At 45.3% G+C, this 24,332-nt stretch overlaps 1 protein-coding gene across 2 annotated transcripts in view; it reads left to right on the plus strand.

Annotated features, from left to right (window-relative positions):
- The window catches only part of anapc7 (anaphase promoting complex subunit 7), an 82,297-nt gene that overhangs the window by 30,737 nt on the left and 27,228 nt on the right, over window positions 1–24,332 (plus strand). The gene's annotated exons all lie outside the window — the stretch shown is intronic.

Here is a 24,332-nt window from a genome sequence, read left to right on the forward strand (position 1 = left end):
TTCCTTCCTTCCTTCCTTCCTTCCTTCCTTCCTCCCTCCCTCCCTCCCTTCCTTCCTTCCTCTCTTCCTTCCTTCCTCTCTTCCTTCCTCTCTTCCTCCCTTCCTTCCTCTCTTCCTCCCTTCCTCCCTTCCTCCCTTCCTTCCTCCCTCCCTTCCTTCCTCTCTCCCTTCCTTCCTCTCTCCCTTCCTTCCTCTCTCCCTTCCTTCCTCTCTCCCTTCCTTCCTCTCTCCCTTCCTTCCTCTCTCCCTTCCTTCCTCTCTCCCTTCCTTCCTCTCTCCCTTCCTTCCTCTCTCCCTTCCTTCCTCTCTCCCTTCCTTCCTCTCTCCTTTCCTTCCTCTCTTTCTCTCTCTCTTTCCTCTCTTTCTCTCTCTCTTTCCTCTCTTTCTCTCTCTCTTTCCTCTCTTTCTCTCTCTCTTTCCTCTCTCTCTCTGCTCTCTTCTTTCTCTCTCTCTCTCTCTCTCTGCTCTCTTTCTCTCTCTCTCTCTCCTCTCTTCTTTCTCTCCTTTTTCTCGCTCTCTCTGCTCTCTTCCTCTCTCTCTCTCTTTCTCTCTGCTCTCTTCTCTCTCTCTCTCTCTCTCTCTGCTCTCTTTCTCTCTCTCTCTCTCTGCTCTCTTCTTTCTCTCTTTTTCTCGCTCTTTCTTCTCTCCCCCACTTCTACATAAGGCCTTCTGTTCCACGTTGTCCTTTGACACATTGCTTATCTTTATTTTGCCGTTAACATATTCTGGTCTCTTAATGTGCCACTTTCTTTTTTTTTTTAAATATGTTTTTATTCAAGTTTTTTCATATTTTCAACAAACCCCGCCCCCCTTACAGGAAAACGAAAAACAAAGAACGCATAAATAAACATCTTACAACTACATAAACACAGTAGTAAACACAAAGTACACCCCCCCCCCCCTTCCAGGTTGCTGCTGCTGCTGACCACCTCCTAACGTTCCGCTAGAAAGTCTAGGAACGGTTGCCACCGCCTGAAGAACATTTTCACAGACCCTCAAGGCAAATTTTACCCTCTCCAATTTAATGAATCCTGCCATGTCGCTGATCCAGGCTTCCATGCTTGGGGGGCCTTGCATCTTTCCGCTGTAGCAGAATCCTCCGCCGGGCTACCAGGGACGCAAAGGCCAGAAAACCGGCCTCTTTCGCCTCCTGCACGCCCAGCTCGTCCGATACCCCAAATAGTGCTAACCCCCAGCTCGGCTTAACCCGGGTGTTCACCACCTTAGACACCTTCCTCGCAACGCCCCTCCAGAACCCATCCAGTGCCGGGCACGCCCAGAACATATGGGCGTGATTTGCTGGGCTCCCCGAGCACCTCACACACCTGTCTTCCACCCCAAAGAACCTGCTCAGCCTCGCCCCTGTCATATGCCCTATCCAGCGACACTGCTCATCGACATCCCCGCCCCACCACCACACACACACACACACACACACACACACACAAAACGGTGTAAATCTCATCCTATTTCGAGTTCTAGCTTTGACAGTGTCACCCAGATTCTCTCCACAGAAACTGTCAGACCTGCTGAGATTGTCCAACATTTTCTGTTTTTGCATCTGCCATTATCATAGATTATCATAGAATTTACAGTGCAGAAGGAGACCATTCGGCCCATCGAGTCTGCACCGGCTCTTGGAAAGAGCACCCTACCCAAGGTCAACACCTCCACCCTATCCTCATAACCCAGTAACCCCACCCAACACTAAGGGCAATGTTTGGACACTAAGAGCAAGTTAGCATGGCCAATCCACCTAACCCGCACATCTTTGGACTGTGGGAGGAAACCGGAGCACCCGGAGGAAACCCACGCATACACGGGGAGGATGTGCAGACTCCGCACAGACAGTGACCCAAGGCGGAATCGAACCTGGGACCCTGGAGCTGTGAAGCAATTGTGCTATCCACAATGCTACCGTGCTGCCCCTTTTTCCTCTCTCTCTCTCTCTCTCTCTCTCTCTCTCTCTTTCTCTTTCCTCTCTCTCACTCTCGTATCCCAGCCACTTTAATTCTTTCTCCTGTTCCATTTGTTTAATTTGCAACTGAATTTTTGCCATTTCCAATGAGCCAAATGTTAGACGTTATAGTTGCTGTGATATGAAGAGTCTAAAGTTTTGTTCCTTTTTCACAAACACACATTTATTTCATTCCAACAGCCTTTGCACAAAACTCTTAACTATACATCACCTGACAGAGGCCACCTGAAGTCCCTTTACATATCAGTGTCAATTAATGGATACATAACATAAATGAGACAACTAATTGCAATGTCTCTTAACCCATTACTTAACAGTCTCCCCTTCGTTGGAGAAAAAAATAAATTCGGTGAAAACAAAATTTCAAGAAACTCAAAAACACACACATGATTTCTCCCCTTTTTTTTTGTTTGGACGAGGAAGAAAAAAAAAACAGTCACAGAAACAAGCACCCTTCATGAACAATATCCAAAAGTTTCTGTGAACTCGCCCCTCTTTTCGTAAAACAGTCTGACAGTTGATAGCTCCTGTCCACCCATTTAATTTTTGTTATTTCCCCTCTGTCCAACATCTGCTTCAAACTTGCGATGTCTATCCGTAGCCTCTTCATTGACACTTTTTGTAGAGTGCACATTTTCCCACAGGGATTTATTGTCAATGTGACAGTCAATAGGTATATTACCCAAATCCCCTAATCCCAATTTCTGTCAATATCATACTTATATAAAAGGCCATATCCACCACCTCTACAAGGCTTAACGTCTCAGCAGCCAAAGTGCTTTTTGCCATTCTCCTTATTTTCTTTGTTTCCCACACAAGCGGGCAACATTTACCATTGTTCCCCAAAAGGAAAATTATAAAACCTCCTGCGCTTGAAACCCCATCACATAAATTTGCGTAGGACGCATCACTATAAACTATGAGTTTCAAGTGCCTACGGTCACCTAAAATCGGGAACTTCAAAACACACTCCTGCATTTTTAGTTTGGCCAACACTATTTGCTCTTATTATGCCTTCCACTTTGGGATCATTCATTTTTGTACTCTACTCTAAGACATCAAAACTCACATCCGGTCTAGTCTGTCTACCTAACCAGTTCAGTTGCCCAATTAAACTTTGCAGTTGCTCTTTTTCTATCTTTGAAACCATTGCGTCGTTTTGTGAAACTCGGCCACGACTAATTGCTATTGGGTTGATGCTTCCCAAATAAGATTGCTGATGTAAAGTTGCCCCTAACTTAGTCTTTCCGATTTCCAGTCCAATATATTTAAATGCACTGGAAGCCTGACTTCCAACCCTGAATTCTTTCCTCAAACCAGAGATTACAATAGCTTCAAAATCACTAGTCCCACCCCACAAAATCATCAACATGCATCATAAAAATGCCAGAAAGATTTCCTTTATAGTGCCAGTAAAACAAAACTGACCTTACCGAAAAATACCAGACTCTAGATGCATCATTTAATCCATATACACATTTGTTCAACTTCCAGAGTACCCCTTCTATGTTAGCTGCTTCTTTAGGAGGACGGAGAAAAATGTCTCTCTGGAGCTGATGCCCCTGCAAAAAGGCAGCTTTTATATCTATAGATTTGCATTCCCATGCCTTTGTGGCTAATAGAGCCAAGAAGATCTTTAAAATAACCTTTCCTAAGAACCTTTTCCGTGCAAATCCATCTGTGGGATAGAGCTCTTTGTCCCCTATCCGGTACTTCAGTGTATACCCCAAATTCACTCCCAACAATGCAATTTTTGCTGTTTAGCTTCTTTGATAACTTTTACATCTAATTTATTTGAAGCCACCAAAATTTCACGTGCATGTGGGCTTCTACTCCTATTAGTATTCATAGTCTTACTCATGTTCCGAGATCTTGATAAACTACGTCCCCTCTCCCGCCTGGTATCTCGTTCTGTACTGCTACTGCTTGATCTTTCCCTTCTGCTGTGGGATGTCCTTTCAATAGTTCTCGACCTTTTCCTGCGGACCTGTTCACTATCCGATGTACTATCTGAACTGGCACTGCGTTTCTGTGCCCTCCATTTTTGAACTTCGTTTTCCCAATCCATTGTCTTGACTCCTTCCCCTGAATGCTGTACATTCGACCAATGTTTATACTTTCTAGTGCCCTTCCCTGCTCTACTAATAACAGTTGCATCCTTCCATTGACTAGACCCTTCAGGCAAGTATGTCACTTTTGTACCAACTTTTGGCAGTTGCCCTTTCGGAAAAATGGCTTGTTCTAATTCATCAGAAGTGTTGCGTTCCTCCACAGAAACTCTGTCTATATCAGTTAATTGGTCCTCATAGTTCTGTAACACATGCGTACCAGATGACTGGTTCCTCGTCATGTCTGTCTGCTCTGTCTAAATTTGAAAATTTGTAATCTGTACCCATTATCCTTGATGAATGTACCCTAACAGTTTGATTACCATGTTGCAAATTGTTGTTTTGCCATCTATGCCTATGATCTTCCCTGGGCCTTTCCATTCATTAGAATTGTCTCTCTTATAGTATACTATGCCTCCTTGCTGAAAAACAGCATTTAATGGCCGTACGTTATGTCTTAAAGCTCTGCGAATTGTTTCAGAGACTTCTGCTTCCAAAAAAGCTTTTCTACTGCTATGTAATGCATTTAAATGTTCAGCAAAACCAGAGCTAATTGTAGTCCCCTCCCAAGCTGGAGGCTGGTCATCCAAAATGGACGGAATTTTAGGATTTCTACCAAACACTAATTGATAAGGACTATAGCCCCCAACCATCTGCAATGAATTCTTTGCATGTACTGCCCATGCTAAAGCTGAATTTAGCCTGCAATCCGGTCGATCTGCCAAAATTTTCCGAAGCATGTCATCGATGACAGCATTATTTCTTTCATGGACACCATGTTGCTCTTTTTAGCCTTAGTTTTATTACCTCTGATTATGTCACCTGTGCTCACGAGTCGCCGGGTATCTTTCTGATACCGCCACATGGTTCAAGCTCGAGTTATGATTAATAAGTCAGCACACCGCTTAGTAAGATTGAAATCAACGGTCATTTATTATATACAACAATTAATGCTTACACAATAATCCTACTATCTATATCGAAACCTACCACTATTGGCCAATACTTAACTTTAGGAAGGGCCCCCCAGGTCAGGGAAACTAATGGCTTATCGAATCTGATCTGGCCCGCGGGATTCAAAAGCCTGATACGGGTCGATGGCTAGGAGTCTTTATCGGGTAGCGATCGTTGGAGTCAAACTTACAGTTTCTGGTCGATGTTCTTGCGAAGGTCGCGAGCAGGAGAAGAAGGGAGAGAGATCTGAACTTGGCCCCTCACTTTATAGGGCCCAGGGGCTTCCCGCCTCTTGGGGCGGCCCTTGACCCGGAGTCCCAAGTGATTGGACTTGTTCCCAACCACTGGGTTCGATATGCTCCAATAATGGGGCGATTCCTCGATCGGGGGGTGGTCGTTCATCTGTCTTTGTTTCGGCCACTGCAGGCGCTGACAGGTCTGGCCCGGCATTCAATTGCTAATATGTTGCAATTGTTCCCGGGGATAGCCGATTAAACTGCAGATGTCTGGGTTGATGTGCTGCTAATAGTCTTGAGTATCGATCTGGGCCGACTTCCCCAGAGCTGAATACGCTATTCTGTCTGCAGCTGTCCGTTTGTGTCCTGTTGGCTGCTTTTCCCATCAGCCTTTTCGGTTAGCCATTTTAAATCGGGTTTTGGCCAAATTAATAGGGAATCAGCCACTTTAGGTGGCTACAGACCCTCCTTGTGATCCTAACGCGAAGCGTGAAGGATCACATAAATTTTGTCGTTTCCGTTCTCTGACCGGGGAACACACCTCCTACATGGCCACTATTCTGACCCTAGCTATGCACAAAAATGTACCTAAACAATTCTTGAGGGCGCTATGTCAGGCAGGGGCATGTATCTAAAAAAAATAAAAAATTGGAACCTCTAATTTTACCTAAATACACTCATCAAGCATTGCATCATCCTATCTCTCTAAAACATACAACAACAATCATAACATTCCATATATTCTTTCCTGGCTTGGCAGTCAAGCTCAGGATCATACATTTTTTTCTTGTTACAGGTAGTTTTGTACATCTTTTATTTACAGGAAAACGCAAGTGCTTGTTCTTTATTTTTGTATTATAGGTCGCGGGGGTCTGGGGTCTGGTCATACCCGAACATAGGGGATTGGATCCGATATACCGGGGTTTGAGCGCAGTACACTCTCCTTCTCCATTTGCGGAGGCGCATAGTCTGTACTGCACAGCAGAGTATTGCCAACACTAATAGTGCTTCAATAACGTACGACAGGGAGTACCAAGTTATGAACTTGGCACACCAGGATAATGCAGCGTGGCTGGTGACTGGGCCCTCGGTACTGCGGGGCAGTGAAACATTAACGGCAGGGGGGGTTTGAAGTAATGGGGTCCGCGTTCTCGCGCAACCAAATGTCCAAATAAAAGATGTTAAGCACGATGAAAGAAGTCCTCATGGCTGTCCTTTTTCTTTCTTTGTGTTCTCTGTTTTCTCCGGTCCTGGAGCTTCTGGAATTCTGTAAAACAAGCATAGTATCTGTAACTACCTTGGTATAATATCCGGTATGTTAGTGTGTCTGTCCTTCAGGGCCAATTATTCCGTTATAATTGGTCACTCTGTGACTCCCTCATTTTTTTTTCTTCAAAAGAAATGTTAGGACACGGCACACTTCCCAATGGTGGACCAGTGCTGATTTATCATCCAAATGTTCTAGGATGTAAATAGCATTTGGCAGCAACCCAAAGGTTGCCTAAATAAATAAAACTGTTTTTGAAAGGAAAAGGTCGAATGAGGTGCGTATGGGCCGCGACGGGTAAGATTTGGATGGAGTCCCCGGGTAGGACGGCTACCAATACCGTATCTCCCCTACCCGAGCGTTTTTGACCAACGGGGGGGTGCCCAGGTAGGGCGGGTCTCACGCCGTTTCTCCACTGCCTGAGCAACCGACAAGAACAGGCAAAAATGTAGTCATCATGGTGGGGTTGCTGCTGTGATTCTCCCGTCAAATCAGATCGGCCATCTGGCACTTGGACCAGTACCAGCCGAAAAGCTAGTTCCTCTGAACAAGCGTTGGGTGCTGTGCTTCTACCATCGAATCACAACGGGCGTCTGGTGGCCGAGCAAGTATCAGCTAAAATGTCTGCAGACAAGCTAGTTCCGCTGAACAAGCGTCTGGTCTGTTGACCAGGTATTTGCAGATAAGTTGGTACCACTGAACAGGCGTCTGGCCGCGGTGGGGGTTTTGGAAAGAGCTAAAAAGTTTCAGGTGAATGGGTGTGTGGCAGTGAGACCCCATTCTCCTGTCGGACGAACAACCTTTAAATAAACTGACAAACAACGCAAAACATTCTGCAGGTTCCATCAGGAAGGACAACACCTTTCACCAAGTGTCTCCTTTAAATCATCATGTGGACACCTCAGTTCTCTGTTGCGAACAGGGTCGCAAAGGGGTTGGCGGATTGGGGGTCTGACTCGGGGTCGTCCCCTTCTCCCGGGTGCCAAATTCTGGAGTGAATTAATGTTGAGAGGGCTGCGTGGTATGAGTTGGGGTTGCTCTCGTCGTTGCGGACGAGTCTGTAGGAGTTGTCGCGGTGCCAATGGCGTTCGTCAAGTTGTGTGGGGATAAAGTCGGGGTCGTCCGTGTGGTTCGGTGGTCGGTGGTGTGGTTTGTTTAAGAAAGTGATGAGGAAGGGGTCACTGGAGTCGAACTCGGAGTCGCTGGATGTGGGACCAGGATAGTAGGGAGGCGCGCTGTGGCTGTCGTCGGAGTCACAGTCGCTGTCTCTGCTGCTGCAGTCTGTGGGCGTTCCGGGGCGGAGTGTAAAGTCTGTGGGTGGAGTCGGGGGCGAGTCCGTGTCTGGGCTGGACGTGGAGGGGGTTGGTGTGGTCACGTTGGCTGTGGGCGGGGTTTGGTCTGCTGCGTCAAGCATGACGTGGTGGGTGTGGTTTGACTGTGCTCCATAAGCCTTTAGCTGGTTTATGTGAAACCACGCAGTCTTACCATTTTGGTATTTGATTTTGTATACCGATGGGCTTACTTTATCTGTAATGGAGTACGGACCCGAGTATTTCGGAGACAGAAATGTGCTGGGGTTATACACAGACAACATCACTTGTTGTCCTATATTATACTCCGTTGCATGTACTGCCTTATCAAAACAGGCCTTGCTCTGTTTCTTTTTAATGCCCAATTTAACAGCGGCTGCTAACTGAGCCGTTTTAACATTTACAAGTAATTGTTCAACGGCTTTCTCATGGGTGAGGGCCGTAACTTCAGGGCTGGTCAGGTCTAAACCCAACAAGTACTCTGTCCCTTTCATGGGGCGTCCGGTCATGAGGGTGTGTGGGGTGAAACCTGTGGAGGCGGAAACAGTGTTACGCAAAAACATCAGCGCAAAGGGGAGGACCGAATCCCAAGTGGTGTTGTTCTGCTGGACCATTTTCTAAGGGTGGTTTTTAGGGTCCAATTCATGCGCTCCACTATACCACTCGATTGAGGGTGGCACGCAATGTGAATTTTTTGGGTTATGCCAAATATCGTGAGGACGTTCTGCATGACCCATCCCGTAAAGTGAGAACCTTGGTCCGACTCAATACTGCGGGGGAGTCCCCATCTTGTGAAGATGTGGTGGGTTAGGATTTTGGCGGTGGTTTTCGCGGTGTTGGTGCGGGCTGGAAATGCTTCCACCCACTTTGTAAAAGTGTCTATGACCACCGGAACATATTTATAGCCATTCTTGCAAGGGGGCAATGGACCTATAAAATCGATCTGGAGGTTAGTCCAGGGGCCGTTAACGGGTCGGGTGTGGCTGAGATGTGCCTTTTTGGCATATCTATCTGGGTTATTCTGAGCGCAGATGAGGCAATTCTCAATGTAATGGGATACATCCTCTTTGAGATTTGGCCACCAACAAAGCTGTTTGAGGTGGGCTGCGGTGGGTTCGATTCCCTGGTGTCCATGACCATCATGGAATAAACAGATTATTTGGTTCCTATCCTGCTCAGGAACTACATAAAGGGTGTCCTTTAGCACCACACCGTCATGTGTGGTTATTGCATTTCTGTACCTCTCGTATGAGGCTGGAAACTTCCCTTTCACGATTTCAGTGAGAGCGCTATCCTGCTTCTGGGCCTCTACTAGATCTTCGATCCTAGTCTGCGCGACCTGAACTGCACTCACTGGGGCGCTCTCGGGGGGGGGGGGGCTTCCAAAAGTACCCATGCCTGGATCCTGCCTTAGCCAGTGCGTCGGCTTTTACATTTCCAGGGGGGGGAGGAACGATCGTGGCTGCGGACTTTTATAATGCCAAAGGTCCAGTTCTTGTCTTTTTCCAAAATATGGCGGAGTAATGGGGCTGAGGGGAGGGATTTCCCATCCGCGGAAACAAATCCTCCTGTTTCCCAGAGGGGCAGAAATTCAGTGAGGCTGTTGCACACGTATAGACTGTCTGAATATATGTCTGCTGGGCTGGGGAAGGAATCTGGGTGCTCTACAATGTAAGCGATGGCCGCAAGCTCTGCTGCCTGCGCGCCTAAGTGCCCGGGTAATTTTAATGTGATTTCCTCGCGGGCGCGTCCCTGCGCGTCCTCCACATAAATCCCACAACCTGTTATGCGTTGCCCATCCAGGACTGTGGAAGATCCATCCACATAAATCCTAATGGGATCACACATGTCCGGGTGAGGGGGGCTTTGAGATGGAGTGGCTAGTTTTCGGGGGGGGGGGGGGGTTTCGCGATAAAGGGATCTGTATTATGGTGGGGCGAGATGATTTCACACTCATGGGGGGTTCCGGGGTACTGTAGATTGTCCACTAAGTATGTGTGTGTTTTGGTCTGTTTGACTGGGATGTCCCGTCCTTGTAAGAGAAGGGTCCACCTAGCAGCGCGGATTTGGCTGACGGTACCGTCTTTGAGTCGTCCGTCTAGTAAAAGTTGGGTGGGGGTGTGCTCGGTCAAAATGGTGATGGGGTTCAGTCCGGTAATGTATGAGAAGTACTGAACTGCCCAGAAAACTGCGAGCAGCTGTCTCTCACAGGCTGAGAATCCCTGCTCCACAGCATCTAAAATTCGAGAGGCATAAGCCACGGGTCTTAGCTGGTCGTGCCGTCCCTGGAGGAGCACGGCTGAAAGGATGCGGTCTGTGGTCGCTACCTCTATTGCGTAAGGGGAAAGTGGGTCGGGAACTTGTAGTGCGGGGGCGGCTATGAGCGCCTGTTTTAATGATTCCACAGCATCCGTATGCTGCGGAAGCCACTCCCAGGGGGCTCCTTTCTTTAAGAGCTCTGAGGGGCGCTGCCTTGCTGGCGAAACCGTCAATGTGGTTTCGGCAGTAGCCAACCAGTCCTAAAAACGACAGGAGGGCTGAAACGTGTTGGGGAAGGGGCAATTTAGCGATCGAGTCAATTCTTTTGTGCTCGATCTCGTGTTTGCCGTGTGTGATGATAGTACCCAAATATATCACCCTTTCTTCCAATATCTGGGCCTTTTTGGGGTTGACTTTACAGCCAATGGAATGTAGTAATTCCAGGAGTTCGGACAGAAGCTCAATGTGCTCTTCCTTTGTGTCTGTCTGCAGTAGTAGATCGTCTACATACTGTACCAGACATTCGGGGTGAGAAAATTTTGCTAGTCCGTTTGCCAGCTGTCGGTGGAAAATGGAGGGGGAGTTGTGGAAGCCTTGTGCCAGGCATGTCCACGTGTACTGCTGCGCTTGGAAAGTGAAGGCAAATTTGTACTGGCACGTCTTTGCCAATGGAATGGACCAGAATCCATTACTGACGTCCAAAACCGTGAAATATCGGGCATGGAGTCCCTGTTTGAGCATGGTCTCGGGACTTGTTGCAACGGTGGGGGCTGCTACAGGGGTGACTTTATTTTGAGTTCTCGATAATCTATGGTCAAGCGCCATGATCCGTCGGGCTTCCTTACTGGCCAAATCGGGCCATTATTAGTTAAGGCTACCGATCTTAGGACGCCCTGCTCTAATAAACTTTCTATAACCTTTAGGATTTCTCCCTCTGCTTCTAGGGGGAATCCGTACTGCTTTTGGGGTCTAGGGTCCGGTCCTGTCGTTTGTACGGAACCGGTCATCCGTCCACAGTCGTGTTTGTGGGTCGCGAATAATGCCCTGTTTTTTTGCAGGACTGCCCTAACCTGTTGGTCTGTGCTGAGTGTGGTGGGGTTGAACCAAAACCCGCCTACTGTGCTAATTTTGTTCATATAATCCCCTATATTGAGCGTTGCGGGGGCTCTAGCGGATTTCGCCATCTTCCAGACACACTGGTTGACTGGATCGAAAGAGAGGTGATGAGAATTCATGAAGTCGATCCCCAAAATGTGCTCTGCTGTTGGGGGCAGGTTGACTAACACTACGGGGTGTTTTGTATTAATGGTTCCGATTTGGATGGGTACAGGGGTTGTGATGTATCCCTGCTGTGAGTGGCCTGTGCAGCCGCTGAGGGTGATAGTGGCTGTGGTGGGCCACGTGTCCTTACCAAGGGTGGAGGAATTTAAGGTTGTGCGGGACCCTCCTGTGTCCCAGAGAAGCTCGATCAGCTGTTCCCTAACCTTTGCTGTGACTACGGGTCGTCCTGACCTATCCCAAAGGGTATCGCAGACCCAGCTGGGGAGCCTGTACACCGTCAGTCCGTTCCGGTCAAGTCTGTCTGATTGGACTGGGCGCTAACTCTATGTATGGGTTCTGTTTTTTTCTTATTGATAGTGCCTGTCTGTTGGGCTCTCTGTGGCTTTTTAGGGCCATTGCATTCTTTGGCAAAATGTCCCAGTTGTCCGCAATTGTAGCATTCTTGCGGTTTTGCTGGGGGGCTGCTCTTTCCCTCGTTTACCCAGGCGGGGTTGTGAAGAGTGGTTCTTACACCTTGCACGTCTGCAGCGGCTTGATTTTCCTCCGGGGTTCTAGCTGCGGCTTTACTGTGAGCCGCTTGTTCCCAAACGCGGGACAATCTTTTGACCACCCACTTCTCATTATGAGCCTCCTCCGAGGGGTCATAATTACTACAGGCATTCTGGCCTGCTTCCGTGGCATGGGAGATAAGGGTGCGGGTCCATTTGGCCATATTGTCTGCGGACAAATGGGCACGGTCTACATTTCCGAAAACGGCTTCAAAGTGAATCCACAAGCGTCCTGCCAACGCTGTGGGGTGTTCAGACATTTTCTGTCTGCACTTATTTAGACCGTCTACGGGGTCGCCAAGGTTATACCCGATCGCATCCAGGATCGCGGTATGCATTTCTGCAAGGGTGCCTCCTCCTACATAGAACAATACAGCGCAGTACAGGCCCTTCGGCCCACGATGTTGCACCGAAACAAAAGCCATCTAACCTACACTATGCCATTATCATCCATATGTTTATCCAATAAACTTTTAAATGCCCTCAATGTTGGCGAGTTCACTACTGTAGCAGGTAGGGCATTCCACGGCCTCACTACTCTTTGCGTAAAGAACCTACCTCTGACCTCTGTCCTATATCTATTACCCCTCAGTTTAAAGTTATGTCCCCTCGTGCCAGCCATATCCATCCGCGGGAGAAGGCTCTCACTGTCCACCCTATCCAACCCCCTGATCATTTTGTATGCCTCTATTAAGTCTCCTCTTAACCTTCTTCTCTCCAACGAAAACAACCTCAAGTCCGTCAGCCTTTCCTCATAAGATTTTCCCTCCATACCAGGCAACATCCTGGTAAATCTCCTCTGCACCCGCTCCAAAGCCTCCACGTCCTTCCTATAATGCGGTGACCAGAACTGTACGCAATACTCCAAATGCGGCCGTACCAGAGTTCTGTACAGCTGCAACATGACCTCCCGACTCCGGAACTCAATCCCTCTACCAATAAAGGCCAACACTCCATAGGCCTTCTTCACAACCCTATCAACCTGGGTGGCAACTTTCAGGGATCTATGTACATGGACACCTAGATCCCTCTGCTCATCCACACTTTCAAGAACTTTACCATTAGCCAAATATCCCGCATTCCTGTTATTCCTTCCAAAGTGAATCACCTCACACTTCTCTACATTAAACTCCATTTGCCACCTCTCAGCCCAGCTCTGCAGCTTATCTATATCCCTCTGTAACCTGCTACATCCTTCCACACTATCGACAACACCACCGACTTTAGTGTCGTCTGCAAATTTACTCACCCACCCTTCTGCGCCTTCCTCTAGGTCATTGATAAAAATGACAAACAGCAACAGCCCCAGAACAGATCCTTGTGGTACGTCACTTGTAACTGAACTCCATTCTGAACATTTCCCATCAACCACCACCCTCTGTCTTCTTTCAGCTAGCCAATTTCTGATCCACATCTCTAAATCACCCTCAATCCCCAGCCTCCGTATTTTTTGCAATAGCCTACCGTGGGGAACCTTATCAAACGCTTTGCTGAAATCCATATACACCACATCAACTGCTCTACCCTCGTCTACCTGTTCAGTCACCTTCTCAAAGAACTCAATAAGGTTTGTGAGGCATGACCTACCCTTCACAAAGCCATGCTGACTATCCCTGATCATATTATTCCTATCTAGATGATTATAAATCTTGTCCCTTATAATCCCCTCCAAGACTTTACCCACTACAGCGGCTTGATTTTCCTCCGGGGTTCTAGCTGCGGCTTTACTGTGAGCCGCTTGTTCCCAAACGCGGGACAATCTTTTGACCACCCACTTCTCATTATGAGCCTCCTCCGAGGGGTCATAATTACTACAGGCATTCTGGCCTGCTGCGGCTGTGAGTCTGTGAGTCGGGAAGGGCTGCTGCGACCGATGTGTCTAAGCTGAGGACCGTGAGCTTTACCTGCTCTTTCTCATCCAGGCCGTACAAGGTCGCCTGGTGTTTGACGGTGGCACAAATGGTGTGGGTCTGAAGCGGGGAGGAACGGTGTGATTTTAGCACACGCGTCCCGTAATTGGGTCACTGAGTGGGGTGGAATATAAGACTTCCGCCTCGTCTGCTGTGGCGGTGCGGTGGGTTGTTACAGGGTTCATGGGAGCCTGTATTACCTGCTGTGTGGGGGTGCTCTCCTCCTTTGGGGCTTTCCCTGCGCACATGTTCCCTGAACATATCTCTGCGCTGTCTCTTGCAGTTCTTCCCAATCAGGGCCCTCTTCCTGTTCTAAACTTTCCCCAAAGGTGTCTTGGAATCCCTTTTGGACAGAAAGCATTGATTGCAGGTCTGCAATTTGCTTTCGGCACTTCGCATGGTCTAAGGTACTCTGCCTTTGTTCCGTGGTTGCAGCGTGGAGCGCCCTCAAGGCTGCCTTGAGATCACTACATTGCTTCTGTAGCGTCTCCACCTACTTCTCTGTCTCTTTCTTAACCAGGACTGCACGCTGCGTGTCCTGATAAACCTTCTCATACTGGGATTGAAAACTGCTTAAATGCGCCAGACAAGACTGGTGACCCCGTTTGGCGTCAGCCACCTCTTCGTCCTTGGCTTCTAACTGCCTTTTCAATTCCAGGTTCTCTTTTTCCATCTCGCATACATCGATTTTACTCATACGATGTATGCCTTCTATTTCTTTTCGGAGCTTCCTGACGACCTCCTCTGTGCCTCGCAATTGTGCCATGCAGGACACGATTGCCATCGGCTTGCGCGCTTTCGCTAAGCTTTTCTTATGAATTTCACTCATGTTCTCCCACCAAGTATGCCCTATACTTCCGGGACCTGAGTCGTCATTATTGCAGAAACCGCTCCACACGGGCCATCCTTTGCCCTGCAGAAATTTGAGAATTTCCACTTCCCAAATGGGACACTGTCCCACTTTAATGCTGCTGATCGGTGCGACCGCAAATTCTTCGGGATTCATGAGGCCCTGCATTGCCTGCATGGCCATCTCTCTTATCTGCTCGCTACGTTCAAATTTGGAACAGGGGGCTAAGGTGGTGTCGTAGATGCGGGTACGGCTTGCGCTAATTTCGGAAAATACCGACTTCCGACAGTTTTGACGCAACAAAAATCTATCAGTTTTACCTTATAACCGTGTTAGTTACGCATGCATACACACACTTCCGAATTGTGAATTATTAACCAGAACCGCTTGAACACTTGTGGTTTTTCTTTGTTTTTGTTTTCGATTGGGTTCTATTCAAATTTCTGGGGTTCTCCAAGAGTGGTTTTCCACTTCTATGTCGGGTCCGGGCGGAGTCACCAATTATGTTGCTCTTTTTAGCCTTAGTTTGCCATCTGCAATGAATTCTTTGCATGTACTGCCCATGCTAAAGCTGAATTTAGCCTGCAATTTGGTCGATCTGCCAAAATTTTCCGAAGCATGTCATCGATTACAGCATTATTTCTTTCATGGACACCATGTTGCTCTTTTTAGCCTTAGTTTTATTACCTCTGATTATGTCACCTTTGCTCACGAGTCGCCAGGTATCTTTCTGATACCGCCACGTGGTTCAAGCTCGAGTTATGATTAATAAGTCAGCACACCGCTTAATAAGATTGAAATCAACGGTCATTTATTATATACAACAATTAATGCTTACACAATAATCCTACTATCTATATCGAAACCTACCACTACTGGTCAATACTTAACTTTAGGCCCACCAGGTCAGGGAAACGAATGACTTATTGAATCGGATCTGGCCCACGGGATTCAAAAGGCTGATACGGGTCGATGGCTATGCGTCTTTATCGGGTAGCGATCGTTGGAGTCAAACTTACAGTTTCTGGTCGATGTTCTTGCGAAGGTCGCGAGCAGGAGAAGAAGGGAGAGAGAGATCTGAACTTGGCCCCTCACTTTATAGGGCCCAGGGGCTTCCCGCCTCTCGGGGTGGCCCTTGACCCTGAGTCCCAAGTGATTGAACTTGTTCCCAACCACTGGGTTCGATATGCTCCAATAATGGGGCGATTCCTCGATCGGGGTGTGGTCGGTCACCTGTCTTTGTTTCGGCCACTGCAGGCGCTGACAGGTCTGGCCCGGCATTCAATTGCTAATATGTTGCAATTGTTCCCGGGGATAGCCGATTAAACTGCAGATGTCTGGGTTGATGTGCTGCTAATAGTCTTGAGTATCGATCTGGGCCGACTTCCCCAGAGCCGAATACGCTATTCTGTCTGCAGCTCTCCGTTTGTGTCCTGTTGGCTGCTTTTCCCATCAGCCTTTTCGGTTAGCCATTTTAAATCGGGTATTGGCCAAATTAATAGGGAATCAGCCATTTTAGGTGGCTACAACCATTACTAAATGAGCTTTCTGCAGCCGTATTCATAACTGATATTCACGTTTTCACACATATCCCTAAACTCATCATTAGCAAATTCTCCCCCATTGTCCGTCAGGAATTTTGCCGATGGACCCATTCCTGTCCCTATCCATTTTTCCATGATTTGATCCAGAATTACTCTCTCTTCTTTACTTCGTACAATTGTTGATTGACTAAATCTGGTTGCTAAATCTACAAAATGCAAAATAAATATATTATTTGCTTTATCCCAGATCTTAAGGTCCATGGCCACAATGTCGTTAAAATCCCTGGCCAAAGGTAGGGTTACTATCGGTCATGCTGGTGTCCTTCTGTACGTCCTACAAACTTCACAGCGGTCACTAACCTGTTCTATCAGTTTAGTATAGTCGTCATCCCTTACCCCTGCATCCTTTAATAAATTTTTCAGCCTCCGAGGAGACGGATGTGCAAATTGCCTATGCAGTTTTAATACCACAAGCTTTTTATCAGCTAAAGTCCCATTTTCAACTGCCATTAACACATCCTTAACCACTCTACTTGAAATATTATTTGTCAGTAATGGAATACAATAGTGTCCCAACTGTGTAAATTGTAAGTCCACCATCTTTCCAAAAACTGTTGCCTTATCCTGTTCATATCCAGTTTCATGTGTGCTTTCTTCATCGACAGTCTGCTCAGAAGCAAAGGTATCTCACTTGATACAACATCCGTGCTAATGAAATGATTCACTCCGGCAATATTGCAAGGGATCACCACTCTTTTCAGCGACTTCAGAGTATTATCATCCCCAAACCTGAAACTTGTGGAACTTTCAAATTCCTTAACCTTGTTACGATTTTCCGCATTCAAAGAGTCCAGGTAACATTTTAACCAGTCAATTCCACATACAGTAGATGTGCAGCCACTGTCCAATACAGCACAGTTGAAGGATTCTGCAACCAACACCCTCATTACCGGCGTAAAACTGCTTGTCAATAGGACAATGCCTTCTTTCTGGTCACTATCTTTTTCCTCTTCTGACTCTTCCGTGTCATGTGTCGCTTCAAACACTCTATCATAACGAGTTGGACAGTTGAAAGCATAATGGTATTGAGAGTCACATCGAAAACATCGATTTATCATGCCCCGTGCATTTCTGGGGTTCATCTTCCTATAGTAGGTTCTAACTGGGTTTCTGTCTTCATAATTTCCTTGTCTCGGTCTCCTTCTATAGTCTTGAGCCCTGTTCGTAGCCATACGATTTCGCCATCCTGTTAGTAGTGTATCTTCCATATTCTGCCTTATTGCAGGCTGACCTATTTGGGGTCATCAGAGCCATCGGAATCGAATGTTTCCCCAGAAACCTTTGTAAAGCTTTTGTCATCTGTTCGAATAAGGTAAACTGAACTCCTGTCAAAACCAGGAGCCTATCCATGTTGCTCACTCTAGCACAGTCAAGTAATTTAAAGGCCAACACAGACTGTGGAAATTCCAGATTGTGTTTCTGCAGCCTTTTATATAGTCTGCCAAATTCCATTATGTAGTCTTCCATGGAGATATCCTCCATTTTCCGGACCTTATCAAAATCCGACCATGCTTCATACGCACTTAACAAGTCATCTTTCTTATAAATCTTATCCATATAATGTAATAAAGTCTCCAGACCTTCTTCTGAGTCTAACTCTTCCAATTCCAGCTCAGAAAGCACTTTGTTTTGGATTTTACTGCCATATGGTAGAGAAAGAGCTAATGCCATACCTTGTTTTCTCTTTCCCGAAGCAGTTACCCTAGTCCACATAACTACTGCACTTCTCCATTGGTCATACGATTCCCTTTCAGAAAATAAGGGAGGATAGTCATATCCAGCCACCTTTAACCTCGGTTCGGCCATATATCCCTTTTTTTTTTTTTTTTTTCTCACTCACTCCTTGGTTTGATCTGGAAAAGTTGTATCTTTCAACCCTTCACATTTACACAGCAACCATCCTCTGCTACCAATTGTTAGACATTTTAGTTGCTGTGATATGAAGAGTCTAAAGTTCTGTTCCTTTTTCACAAACACACATTTATTTCATTCCAACAGCATTTGCACAGAACTCTAACTATACATCACCTGACAGAGGCCACCTGAAGCCCCTTTACATATCAGTGTCAATTAATGGATACTTAACATAAATGAGACAACTAATTGCAATGTCTCTTAACCCATTACTTAACAAAACTCTATCTCAGGCAACTTTAAATGCTTAACCACCGCCATAATTACCTCATCTTTTCGCATTTTATCACGTAATGTTAACTGCAATGTTCTTGCCAAATCTAACAGTCTGCTTTTCGTTTCTGTCCGTATGGTACTACGTGTGACATTCTCCATCCCCAAAAACTTCTGAGCCTCTGAAAGAGCCATTGTTCACAACACTCTCCCCACTTAAACTAAAATACCACACCGGAAAAGCAACAATCCTTCACTGTCTTTAAGTTCACAAAAGCCAATCCAATAGACAGACTTTTATTCCGGACGAGCCCCCAATTGTTATGGGCGAGGCGTTTTCAGAACCCCAAAGTGTATCATGGAGTTCAACCAACCTCTCCCTTTAATGGATTTGTTGCTTTTCCTAGCACACGGCTTTTTCCCTAGGTGTGGGATTACAATTATGGACACGTGGGCTTTTAAACACAAAACACTGTTTATTCCATGAACTCAACTTAACATCTTAAATAAACATTGGATCTCTTAAAACCCCTTAAGAAAAGATTGCAACAGTAAATAACTCCTTAAAATGTTCCTTCAAACTTCCAAGAGACTTAACACCTTTAAACAGTATCACATCAGGTTAAAGGATATATATATTTTCTGTACAATGGCAGAGATATATTAGCTTGGTTGATTTCAGCTCCAGCACCTTGCTTTCTTCTTGCAGCTCTCTGGACACCCACAGACACACACACGCTACTTTTTAAACTGAAACTAAAAACCTGCAAAACCAAACTGCAAAAATGGCTGAACTGAGCTGAGCTCCACCCACTCTATGACATCACTGTTTTCTTAAAGGTACATTGCTTAAACATCCAGTTCTTAAAGGCACTCTCGCATGACAATAGGGATATAGGGACAGGAGGTTAGTCTTGAGGATAAGATGAATTTGGGGAGAGCATTAAGGGAGATGAAGAATCGTGAGAAAGACACTGACAGCAGTGGCGGGGTCTTGGGGGAGGTGAGGGGGAGATTTAGCTTGGGCCATGGGAAGGGGTGGAAGTAACAGACAACTATATAAATAATTTCAATCTCATGGCAGAACTTTGAGGTCCATGTACTCATTCGAAATCCTCTTCAAATGCGAACTGAATTTGCTTGAATTCACCTTATTGGCATTGATCGCCAAGAGAAAAGCAGATCCTTCTCTAATGTTGTAGATGAGAAAGGACCTGAAATGAGTGACATGCATTACAAGGGAGGGAAGTTGCATTGAAAGAAGTGCACTTTTAATATAGGACCTCAATGTCCTATAAGATGTAGGAGCAGAAGTAGCCCATTCAGCCCATCGAGTCTGCTTCGCTACTCAATGAGATCATGACTGATATGTGAGAGTGGCTGCACCCAAATAACTTAGTGAAAATAATGAGACTGCACCATAATTGTAAGACAAACAGCCAAATCAATAATTCAAATCAATAATTCTGGTTTACATAAATACTGACATTGACTGCAACCAATAAAGAGTGTATGTACCAGTGGTAGCATAGTTTTTGAAGATGACGGCTGCTGTATGTCCAATGTATCAAATTGTGTCCTTCATACGGAACAATTTTGAATGCAAAAAAATTGATACGGTCACATATTGTGCAGCAAGCTAAGGTTTGAGATCGTGGTCACCCAAAGGCAATATATAAATTAAAGTATTTTTTGTATGAGTGGTTGCCCACAATTATGCAGATGAGCTTCCAGTTTCAGCTAAGCTGCTTTTGGGAGCAGAGGGTGGAGATTTAGTGCCTCTTTGAGAGAGGAGGGAAATTGGAGTGCGTTACTATAGGCCACTTTTAGTGCCTTGTATTGTCTGATTTCAGAGCACTGGTAGCAATCTGGTGACTTTATGGTATGAGGAGACTAAAATGTTCTTAAAATTGACTGAACATCATTTGAGAATTGTGACTTGATTTGCAGGATAACACCAACTTCCTGGCAGAAATTTCAGTAGCTCATCATTTTATGGTTCTTTTCAACCTCTTGGTGTTCAGTAAGCAGTAAACTTAATATTGTTTACAGACTTCATTTTGCAGAAACAAGTTAATGGTAAGCAACATTATATGCTGTTCCATATTTGCAGCTACTTTCTAGTATGGTTTATTGGGTTCATTTGCAGAGACTTGGAAGTTTCTGGGATATTCTGCCTGAGTTAAGATGCCAAGTATAAGAACCAAAAGCTAAATAACATGAACTTAAATACAGCAGAAGTAACTCATATGGCCCCTTAATCTTGTTCTGCCATTCAGTACACTCATGGCTAATTTTCTGCTTTAAATCCCTGATAGATCAACAGCCTTGAATATACTCAAACAATGAAACATCCAAATCCGTCTGAATGTAGACATTTCTCCTCCTCTGTCTTAAATGATCTACATTATCCAACCACGGGAAATAACCTCTTGTGTCTATCCTGTCAAGCCCCTTATTTTCTTGCCAAAGCCTTATACAAATTTTTATTCTTATAATCTAATCCGCTTTCTATATATACCAACATTTCTGATTGCTTCCTGTACCTGTATGAATGCATCTATGTTTCTGAGCATCGCCACTTTAAAGTTTCATGCCTTTAGAAAACATTTTTTTTATCACTACCAAAATGAATAACTTCACACTTGCCCACATTATGCTTTCAGCCACCTTGCTTCCCATTCACTTAATATGTCCATATCTCTTTGCAGTCCCTCGTGTCCTAGCTTGCATTTCACTTAGTCTGGTATCTTCAAACTTGGATACTGTATGTTGCTCTGTGTCTTTGAGTCATTATATTGATTATAAATAATTGAGGCTCAAGCACATGTTCTTGTGACATTCCATAGTTAATCTGCCAATTTGAAAATGTCCCATGTATTCTCCTCACTGCTGTCTGTCCATTAATCAATCCTCCATCTATGCTAATATATTATCCCCAATTCCATATTAACCTTTTTTGGTGGCAGCTTATCAAGTGCCTTTTGGAAATCCTGGTTTATAACATTTACGTAAAGGTCAATTTCCACTCTTCTCCACATCCAACGCACTCTGGATATCTTGCCTAGAGAATTCAGCTCCATCGACAGCAGTGGCCCAAATGTCTTTTTTGTTCCTGTGTCAGCCTAGATAGCACTAAACAGCATACCACGACAACAGCTGCATCATAGTCGAGGATTATCTCCACACCTGACACCTACATATATGCATTTCCAGCAGACATTTCTGAGTAGTGATCAGGAGCAGGTATCATGACTCTCTTCACCATTCTTTCTCCTTTAGCAACCCTCCACTCCAGAATTCTTTGAACAATTTAGGATACCACTGAAGTCCCCCAGAGGATCTATCTTTGGTCCCGTTCTATTTCTCATCTATATGCTGCCTCTCAGTGACATGAACTGCCATTCTGTCCACTCATGGCACAGTGGTTAGCACTGCTGCCTCACAGCACCAGGGACCCGGATTCAATTCCAGCCTTGGTTGACTGTGTGGAGTTTGCACATTCCGTGTCTGCATGGGTTTACTCCAGGTGCTCCGGTAGGTTATGAGGATACGGGTATAGGGCAGGGTGGATGAGTGAGTGGGCATGGGTCAAGTGTTCACTCGAAGGGTCGGCGCAGACTTGATGGGCCAAATGGCCTCCTTCTGCACTATAACAATTCTATGAACCGAAAAGACAAAAAGATCCACGTGTTGAGTATACCCAACTCTACTTGTCTCTCCACTGTCTCTGATTTCTCTTACTGCTCGAGTGGAAAGCTCCTCCAACTGTCTATTAGGAAAATCAAAGCCATTGTCTTTGGTGTCTGCTACAAAATCCATCCTTCTCCCTCGTCCCTGTCTGGTGCTGAATAAGCATTTTCACAACTTTGGTATCATAATTAACCTCGAGATGAATGTCTGACCATGACCACATCCATTCAATCATCAAGGCCACCTGTCACATCGCCCACCTCTGCCCCTACATCTGCTCATCTGCTGGTGAAACCCTTATTCATGCTTTATAGCTGTAGACATGGTTATGACAATGCTGTTCTGGCTCACCTCCCATAATACACCTTCCATAAACTTGAGCTTATCCAAAACTGCTGCCCCTATCCTCACTCATACCATCTTGTACATTTAATACCTCTGTGCTTACTGACTTGGCTCCTGGCCCAGCAGTGTCTCAATTTTAAGATTCTCATCCTATTTTCCAAATTCCTCCTTGGTATCACCCTATCATACCTCTGTAACCTCCTTAAGCTCTAAAAGCCTGAGAGATTTCTACACCCCTCTAATTTTGGCCTCTTGTGTGTCTGAATTTTAGTTGCGCTACCATTGGCAGTCGTGCTTTCAGCTATCTAGACCCCAAGCACTTGAAAACCCTCAACTAAACCCCTAAACCACTCTCTATTTGAAGTTACTCAAAACCTACCTCTTCAACCAAAGGTTTGGTCATCTATCCTAATGTCTCCTTATGTGGTTTGATGTCAAGTTTTGGTTGATAGCGTTTCTCTGAAAGGCCTTGGTAATGTTCCATTATGATAAAGATACTATACACAGCTAAGATAAATTCTCATTGATCGGTAGTTTAATCTGGTGCTTTGTTACTTCAATTGGCTCAGCTCCTCATTATTTTAACCAGTTGACTAGCCAAGTCAACCAGGTTGTGCTGTTTAATAGGGAACAATCATAGGAGACTTTCATCAAAGATTCATGGAATGCCTTCTTGTTATTCATAGTAAGCAAAACTATAAAACTGTTAAGAATTTGGGCATCTTTTTATTTGCCTTGTGTTAGAATAAGACATTAATTACTGCTCAACTAAGTTTGATAATGCTAGTAGCTTTAAGTTTTATTTTGGGAATACTCGATGAAAATGTAATACTTAGATATATATATTCTTACATTTGAAGATTTGAGTTTCACATTGCTGATCTAGAGAATTTTCTTAACTATTCATATCTTTTTTTATGAACCGCTGTAAGTAACATTGGAGGATAAAACTTCAGAATCAAACTTTTTAAAGTGTTTTTTTTGTTAGCTTGGGAAGAAAAATATCCTTCTCATTGGGTTACATCACAGTGAACCTTGACCAAGGCATTGCGAAGTGCTTCTGTAAACCAGGGAGAAGAGCTTGTTTGGGTTAGGATGATTTGATCTCTTCCTCCTTGCTGGCTGAAATCTGTAAATTGTTCAGGGAGCTATGGGTGCAAAACCACATTCTGTTCCACAGCAGTGCAATTTTTAAACATTATTTTCAGTTGTAGATAAATCTGCATTTATCCTCATCCCTTGATGTGGTCTTGGACTGCTTCTTTGGATGGAATTAAGACAATCGCCTCTTGCTACACAGGCCAGGCCAATAGAGTGGCAGGCTCCTTTCCCTGAAGCACACTGTAGAGATTTAGAACAATCTTACAGCTTTCTTGGCCACTTTGGGTTTTTAATGGCACCCACAAATTGCCAGACTTATAAAATGTTGTGCCTGAGTACAGTACCATAACAACTATAGTACCATGCTTATGCTTTAGAGCAGTAACTTATTGTTACTTGTAGTTTTGTAATGTTAAAGAGAGTTTTCATAAATATGTTTGACCACAGATGGTACCCAGAATGAATGAAATTCGCTTATTGTCACAAATGGGCTTCAAATGAAGTTACAGTGAAAAGCCCCTAGTCGCCACATTCCGGCGCCTGTTCGGGGAGGCTGGTACGGGAATTGAACCATGCTGCTGGCCTGCCTTGGTCTGCTTTAAAAGCCAGCTCTTTAGCCCTGTGCTAAACCAGCCCCTATGGATGTCCACTTCAAGTTCTGTGCTATTCAGTCATAAGAGAAAACCTCATCATTCTTTTTTATTTCCCTGCCCATCTCACATTGGTGCTTAATTTTGGTAACAGCTCTCCAATTCTTCATC

Source organism: Scyliorhinus torazame, chromosome 1, assembly GCF_047496885.1.
Source record: "Scyliorhinus torazame isolate Kashiwa2021f chromosome 1, sScyTor2.1, whole genome shotgun sequence".
Taxonomy (NCBI): Eukaryota; Metazoa; Chordata; class Chondrichthyes; order Carcharhiniformes; family Scyliorhinidae; genus Scyliorhinus; species Scyliorhinus torazame.